The sequence below is a fragment of the Fukomys damarensis genome, unplaced genomic scaffold (genome assembly GCF_012274545.1).
Source record: "Fukomys damarensis isolate Sample0158 unplaced genomic scaffold, DMR_v1.0_HiC HiC_scaffold_12, whole genome shotgun sequence".
Lineage (NCBI taxonomy): Eukaryota > Metazoa > Chordata > Mammalia > Rodentia > Bathyergidae > Fukomys > Fukomys damarensis.
The window spans coordinates 17,130,194-17,138,968 of record NW_022900924.1 but is presented as its reverse complement, the minus strand read 5'-3'; the positions used below and the strand labels follow the sequence as shown (position 1 = coordinate 17,138,968).

At 38.4% G+C, this 8,775-nt stretch overlaps 1 protein-coding gene across 1 annotated transcript in view; it reads right to left on the bottom strand.

Moving 5' to 3' along the window:
- Pptc7 (protein phosphatase targeting COQ7) overlaps positions 1 to 8,321 on the bottom strand; it is a 37,247-nt gene extending 28,926 nt beyond the window's left edge. The window contains exon 1 of the mRNA XM_010604440.3: positions 8,302 to 8,321. The gene's annotated coding sequence lies outside the window, so the exon portion shown is untranslated. The remainder of the gene's footprint in view (positions 1 to 8,301) is intronic.
- Between the last annotated feature and the right edge of the window lie 454 nt (positions 8,322 to 8,775).

The following is an 8,775-nucleotide window of genomic DNA, read 5'->3' as shown; positions in this document are numbered from 1 at the left end:
AAAAAAAAAAAAAAAAAAAAAAAGACAAAAGCTAAAATTTCATCAAGCACACCCAACTTTTTGAGTCTACCTCAAAGGATGGACAGACTAATTCTGCTAAGTGAAAAAAATTACTAGATATATGGTCACAAAAGTCCATAGGGGTAAATTCCCTTTCTTTTCCAAATAATTTGTTAATAAGTAAAACAAAAACCAGTGCAAAAATGTGCTGGAATCAGCCTGAGTAAAAACAGAGTACTGGGCCCTTCAACAGAAAGCACTCTTTGTAGGAAATCACTTTTGTAGTTCCCTGGCAAAGTGTCTGTAGTCATTTAGTAGGTTCTTGGGATTCTTAGCAACAATTCAATCAATTCTACAACTATTCACAGCTAGAAACTCATTCACATAAAAAATAACTGTATAACAGCCTTGTAAGTATATAAATGTTATATGCACAGATCCAAGATGAACAGAAGCTTACTGATAAGAGCAATCTCACAACAGGTGGAAAAGCATAAAGTAGTCTAACCTTTTTTGAAAGCACTATGATAATATTTACCTCACAGGCCTCAAAAATGCTGATGACCTTTAATCCAGGAATTTCTCTTAAGGAATTTATTCTGGTTTTTTTTTTTGGGTACCAGGGATTGAACTTGGGTCCTTGCGCTTGCAAAGCAGCCCACCTAACCGGTGAGCTAAACCCCCGGCCCTAAGGAATTTATTCTAAGGAAATGTTCAGATATAAAGAAATACTCACTCTAGTGTTATTATAACAGAAAATTGAAAACAATGTAAATAACAAAAAACAGTATTGATTTAATAAATTATAGACTATACTATAATAAATTATAGACTATACATGCAGAATATGATGCGGCTACGCTTATCTGTATGGAAATATGCTCAATTTACAACACAGTATTAGGGTGAGAATACTAAATAACCTCATGTTACAGTATTTAATAGCATGCATACATCCAATCACACGCACAGACAGGGCAGGCACAGGGTGGGAGTGGGGAGGCACCTTAACCATACCAAGGTATGAGTTACAGGTGTTTTACATGTTGAGACAGGGTTTTGCTATGTAGTCCAGGATTGCCTTGAACTTGCGATGGAGGCCAGCTGACTTCAAACTCACAGCAATCCTCCTGCCTCAGCCTCCCATGTGCTGGGATTACAGGCATCCATCACCATGCCTGGCTAGGTGTTACTTTTACAAGCACAAAGCGGAATCATTTATTTAAAAGCATTAAGCAAGAGGGGTCAGGGATTTAGCTCAGTGGTTCCGCCCCTGCCTTGCAAGCACAAGGACCCAAGTTTGATCCCCAGTACCAAAAAAAAAAAAAAAAAAAAAAAACTTTAAGCAAGAGATGTAGGTTCAAGTCCTAACTACGATACTACTGTACCAACCTTGCTACAGTCAAATTTTATAGATGGGGGAAACGGTCAGATTAAGTGGCGATAAGAACACTATTTTAAAGAAATACAAGGATTTAAAAAGGTACAATGTAAATGTTTTGCTAAAGCACTAAATAAGGCACAGATAGGTTAGTTAAACCTGAATTTTGTGTTAGGCAGTAAATAACTAACAGAAACAAAGTACCTTACTTTCATTCCTTAAAAAGTACCTGCCTCTTTCCCAATCAATCCCAAATCCTGCTTGGAATCTTAATCAAAAACACGTAGCATTTATTTTTTCTTCTTTAAACTTTTAAATTAAATTCAAACAAGTGTGCCAAATGCCAGCTCAAGTTAAAATGAGTAATAACTTGAGTGTTATCAGCATAATGCCTTCTGCAGCTGATCAGCTTTTGCAAAGTCTGGATTTATTATGTGATTTTTTGAACTGTTTAACAACAAGAAACAAATGATTGTAAGATTTCAAGGAGACAGAAAACTCAGATTTTTAAAATATATAACAACTTCCAAACAAGACAGATCCCTACGTTCTAGGGCTAACAACAAAACACAAGAACCTAGGGCTCTGTGTTGGTGGTATAGTGGTGAGCATAGCTGCCTTCCAAGGACCTAGGACACTACTTCTTAAAATGAGATCAAAAGTTAACAACTAATTTTGAAAGGCAAACTCAAAAGGCACACTATTCTCAACTGACTAAAGTCAAATTTCCTTAGAAATAAAACGTTAACTTACTTTTCCAAAGCATTTTCCTGAAAATTCTCAACCTCAGACCCCAGGGAAGGCCTCTCTAAAAGGCACTGGGGACAGATAGAAAATGAACTTGACATTTAGCTTGAACTTGACATAAGTCTTTGATCTATCCAAGGGACATGGCTGTAGGTCACACTCTGACCTGGTGTAGTGTTTCTGGAGTCACACACACTAGTACAAACTCCACTTGGACACTGCTGCAACCATTCACATTATGAATTGCACAGTTTCATAAAGCCGGGCTAAAGTTCAGAGGTCAGCCTCCTCCCACCTATACTTCCCCACCCCTCAATCAGTTTTCATCTGTTTCTTACCTTCAGCCACAATTTAAAATTTCTTTACAAATTCATACAAGAATCCTTCAGATATTACTAACAAATTGAGAAAGAGGCTGGAACTTAAGAATATTTAAAACTAAACCAAAGAACTCTAGATTACAGGCTTGCGAACAAGGTTAACTTGGAAACTATAAAAAATAAGGAAATGTCTTTTGAAAGATTATAATTATTTTATTAAAAGTACAACTATACATCAAATTTGAAGAAAAATCAGAGAGTAGGAGTTTAAAAAGAAAACAGCAAACTTCCTCTACCTATCTACCTTTAATCTTATTAGAGAATGACAGAACACTCAACAAAATCAGACAGCAACTATTTAGTGGCTTACGAATCCTGTCTCTCAAAGGGTCCCAGAGGGCTTTTGCTAAATCTAAATTCACAATTCTCACATTTCCTTAGGATTCCTCAGTTTTTTCTAGAAAGCACATAGATTAAAAAATAAGGTAAATAAATATAAAGTATTAAATATAAAGCATTGATCTCAGAACTTACATAATTGACGCAATTTAAAAATAATTTCCTTTATATAAGTTATATGTTAAAACTACATGCCTTGAAAAGTTAAAGAACACAACATGAGCCCACAATTCCACTTCTAGGTATATACCCCCCCAAATGGAAAGTATTATATTCCTATAAAAGCTTGTACACAAATATATATAAAATACCCAGTGGATGCCAGGCATGGTAGCACACAACTGTAATCCCAGCACTTGGGAGGCTGAGGCAGGGGGATTGACTTGGGTGCAAGACCAACCTGGGCTACATAGCAAGTTCAAGGCCAACGTGGACAACATAGCAAGACTGTCTCAAAAACAAACAAAACACCACTCAGTGGCCATCAATGAATAAATGGATCAACAAAATGTGGTACATTTAGACAATGGAATGTTATTTAGCCATAAAAAAGGATGAAGTACCAACACATTTCAACATGAACTTTGAACAAATTATGCCAACCAAAAGAAAAGTCACAAAAGGCCAGATATTGTATGATTCAATTTGTACAAAATGTTCAGAACAAGCAAATTCAGAGATAAGATTCTGCTTTTTGTTGCCAGGTACTGGGAGAAAGGGGTATGAGGGAGTACTTGCTAATGGGCAGGGGATTTGTTCTGGGAGATGAAACTACATAATGATGGTGGCTGCAAAACTTTGTAAATGTGAAAACTACATAATAGTAGTTTAACAGGTAAATGTTGTAGCATATAGATTATATAGCTTGATTTTTTAAAAAAACTGATCAAGGTTATGTCATATCAAAAATAAGATTGGACTAAAATTAAACTTTAAGAAAATTATGACTACAGTAATGAGACTGGTTTCTGACATGACTTAAAGTCTGCTAAAATTACAAAGAGGACTTTTTGAAAGGCCAAAATTAATGCACATACACTCTTCACTTTTCATATGAAAGACTACTTTTATGAGTTCAATCCTGGTACCAAAAAATGGGAAAGATTACTTTTATGAAATTACTTTCCAATACAGAAATTCCATCAGGTATAATAAAATCATGACTATAAATATCAAATTTACCTAATCCATTCACTTCCTACATAAAATTTAGATCAGTTCATTGTTCACATAATCTTTATACCTTAAGATTATTTTTAAGACTGGCAAGACTTCCAGAAAAATCAAAATCCTGGCCACAGTCAGAATCACAAAGGCTAGAATATAAAATTCTTTTTTTTTTTTTGGTACCGGGGATTGAACCCAGGACCTTGCGCTTGTGAGTCAGGTGGCAGAACCACTGAGCTAAATCCCCAGCCTGAAATTATTTCATTTTCATGTTTATTTTCCAAATTACACCAAGCTTACACAAACATCCCACATTTTTATAAGAATTGCTTTTTAACTCAATATTCAGAGGTCAGAATTTACATGGCATAGACCTTGATGCCATTTAAAATTAAGTGGTTTCTATAGACTGTGGTTTAGCAAGTAGAGGAGTTTTTGTCACATTTCACTTATGTATGAGTCAGAGTGAATAAAGTTTTATACACACATACACACACACACACACACACACACACACACACACACACGCATACCTACCCAAGGTAAAGCATTAGAAAGACAAACAGTACCAGGAGACAGACTGGTTCCGAATTCATGTTATCTTATCAAGAAAATTTGACCAGTGGTATATGAAAAAGCTGCCAATAACTAGTGGAGTAACTCTAAAATGACAGGCCTGTTTTCTCATCAGCAACATGAAAAAACAGGATTCCAAAATTTCTGACTTAACAATTCTAAACAGTTTGATTCCACTGGTAAGCAGCTTAGGGCTGTGGGACGCTCAGTGATTACACTAGGCAGCACTCATATTTGTGTATGCAGGAAGCCATGCCATATAGAGAAAAAGAGAACTCTTAGACCTGGGGGAGAAAGAACATTATAGATCTCATGGGAACTGATTTACTCCTGTTGGACTTAATAAAGATAAAGCACCTTTGCCAATTTTCCAGGGGAAAGGAGTGGTTCTTGTTGTCTCACCACGCCCACCATAGTTGGTTTTTCCTAAAAGAAATCCAGTGGGGACTACAAAAATGTTGTAAAGCACCAAGTACTTTTAGTCACTGCATGACTAACAGGACAGATCAATTCTAAATTAAAGAAACAAAATAGCATTTTGTCACACAAAGAAATACACAGCTTTCATTTCAAACAGTTAAGGAGTCCCAAATGACCACAGTGAATAATCTAACTTGCACAGATACTGAGCAATAAATGTCTCAATCCAAAGAAAAATAATTATCTGTAAATAAGGATCAAAATGTATGGATAATGTGAAACAGGAAGAAAAGGTCCAAAGGGGATAGGGAAGTGGGAGGGGTAGGGAAAAGGAAAGAAGGGAAAGGAATAAATATAAGAAAAGGAAAAAATGGAAACAAAGTCTTTGTAAATAGGGAGGGGTGGATGGGTTGAAGGGCAGGAGAATGGGGAAAAAAATAAGAACCAACACAGGTCATGTAAAGGTACAAATTCCCAATGATGAATGTCATATGGTATACCTAAAATGTTCCAATATAATTAATGAATTTAAAAAAAGAATTGTTTATAGAACCAGAAGGTTGAAAAGCATTTAAGTTCAACATAGCCTTTTTTGGGGAATGGGGGGATATTGCTGATTGAATCCAGGTTCTTTGGTTTTTTCTTTTGAGAAAGAGTCTCAATAAGCCGCACAGGCTGGGCTGAAACTTGCATGACTCCTGTCTCAGCCTCCCAGTATACTAGATCACAGGTGTATGCCAACATGCCCAGCTCAAAAGATCCTTTTATGCAATTCAGGTTATAATTCCAACTTCTGGAGCAGAAAGTGGTTTTAAAGACCCACTGAGACTCACCACTTTTCACAGAAAGAGATAATCAGACCAGCCTGTGATGAGATAATGTCAATAAAATTAAAGCCGCCATCATCCTAACTGGATCATAGCAGCCAAGTATCAAATGAGGCCAACTTAGGAAGTTATTTCAGGTGACTCCCAAGATGGCTTTCTGGAAGAGCTCCTCCACAACAGGACAGTCCTGGAGAACCTGTCCCTGACTGTCCTCAACCCTACCATGTGCACATGTGCATGTGTGATCTTTGTCAAGTCTGGCCGACCATCACTCCTTGGTCACATAAAGCAAGCACGTGTCTGGCTATACCTGATGGCATTCTTTTAGGAAAGGTATAGAGCTGGGGATCTCAACCTGAAAGCCATGCATGGACCTGCAGGTAGATGGCACATGGATGAATTTACATGCAGTCAGTGAAGTCCTGGAGAGCATTTGCAAACTTTTGTCTCTGCACATTTTTCTGAGGAAGTGAGTCTTTGGACAGTCATGATTCAAATTAAGTACGTACTGGTTTAGTTAGATATAAAACAGAAGATATCTACAGAATGTGTTATGTAAACAAGATAGGAAGTAATGTATGTTATTAGAGTTACTATCTTTTCAAAGCAAAAGAAAAAACATGATCTGACAGAAGTTGTACTCTTATAAAGGTCAGGTAGTCCACTTCCTTCATCCTAGTCTAGATAAGGAAAATGAGACTCATGGGAAGTTCCACCCAAGACTAACTACAAATCACAGCGCTACTAAGTAGCAAAGCTGAATCCCAAACCAGGCTTGGTTTCTGCCAGGATGCCAGAACATGAAATTATGTTTATGCTTTACAGAATGAGTTCTGACCAAAATTTCCCATATTGTTTTTAATGCCACTCCACCATGAAAGTAACATTCTAAAATTTAAAATCAAGCTTCAGCACAGGGATATGACACATTTAAATTCCCCTTTCTCCATGGAAAAACATCCCAAGGCCCTAATAGATTCCTGAATGCACAGATAGTAATGAATCCTATATATATTGTTTTCTCTATTACATACATACACACCTATTCAAAAGTTAAATTTATGAATTATGTACAGCAAAACAATGCCTAGGGATAAAATAGCACAATTTAAACAATACATTGTAATAAGTTATGTGAATGGGTACCCCTCAATTGGTTAACAGATGATAACCAATATGGTTACCAAGTAGTAATGGGTAGACAGTGTACAGAACTTGGATAATATGAATGAGAGCATCATGCTACTCAGAATGGCCTGCAATTTTTAAAACTTATGAACTATTTCTACAACTTTTCCATTTACCATTTTTTAGATCTCAGGTAACAAACCATGCAAAGTGTAACTGTGGAAATCACAGCTCTTTCACAAAAGCCTATTTCATAAGCAGATTTATAAGGTAAACTTTAAACAAGATCAGGCATGTTCTGGGCGGTATGGCCGTAGACTATAAGGTAAACTTTAGTGGCTCATGATCCCCTATTCTGCTGCATTATGACTGCAACTGTAGATACTTGTTTTTGGTGGTAGTGGGGCCAGGGATCAAACTGAGGGCCTCAGGCATGCTACAGGCAAGCCCCCTTACCACTGAGCTACACTCCCACTCTGACTACCACTTTAAAAGCAAACCAGGTCACAAGCTTATTGCGTGAAGTACCTCTAAATGTAGCAGAAAAAGGCACTGATGACAGTCTCTTTAAAAAGATGTCTTTCAAGCTGACTTCCGTGGTTCCTACAATCTGAGCCTATAAACTCCTGTTCTAAGAGTCTATCTCTCCAAGGTTAATGTCAACAGTGTTGCCCAAATATTAAATTATTTTTTTAAACCCAGGCAATGGGGTCATTCTAAATTAAACTCAGAACAACCTTTTCTAGTTTCATGGTCACAAACACTACAAGGGGTAAAACCAAAGCTAGTAGGCAGTTATTCTGAGAACAGATTAAAAAATAATTACTGTCATAAAAAACTTACAGAGCCATTTGGTCCAATGCCAAACTTTACCTTGCCGTTATAAAATCTAAAAAATTATTTTAAAAAAACTCGATCGACCTGAGAAAATGAAAGAGACAGTTGAACATAAATTCAATGACAGCATGTCCTTCAATTTCAAAGGAAGTGCTTTAAAGGCATATAATTCTGTGGCACACATAAAATCTTCAAAGATGTACCTTTCCATAAAGTTTCTGATCGCTTGTGAATTCTATCTAGCGCTCTTTGCACGCTCTCTCCCTAGCCTCCCACTCCTCAATCGTGCAACTAGGATAGGCCTTGGGAAGCACCTGTGGCCTGTAAAGGCTCACACCAATTCCCAAAGCCAAGACTCTTGGCAGCAGTCTGCAGGCAGGTTCGACCATTCTATTTTGGGTCAAGGAGAACGTCTGCCAAGTGAAGTCAAGGGGACAAGATCATTTTGGGAGAAAACATTAAAAGAATTTTTATCACCAGGCAGGCCACTAGCCCTTACTGCGAAAACTCCGAAAATGATGACGATGTGGTCACGATCCAGGCGGCAAAGAGAATGCGGCTGGGGTATCGCGGAGTGAGGGGATCCTGAGAGTCTTGTCTGCTTGGGATCCCGTGGCTGGTGGCCAGGCCTTGGCGTCAGGAGCACACAAAGAAGCAGGGATCCCTGGGGCACCCAGAGGAGGGTGGGAGGGAACCAGAGCGAGGTTAGGAGGCTGCAGGTGTCTCAGAGAGAGGACAGGTTGCCTGAGGCCGAGTGACTAATAAGAGTGCGGCTTTGGATGGGGACAGCCTGGTCACATTCTCAAGCGGTGACCTTGAGCACGTGGCTCCACGGCTCTGCGCCTCAGTTTCCTCCTAAAATGGGGTGGGGGGTGTTGGAAAGGAAAACCGCGCCCCCGAGCGCTTGGCACGGCGTCGGGCTGCCAACGAGCGCTCCTCGCGTGTGCGCTCGGGGAAGCGGGGAAGCCCCGCA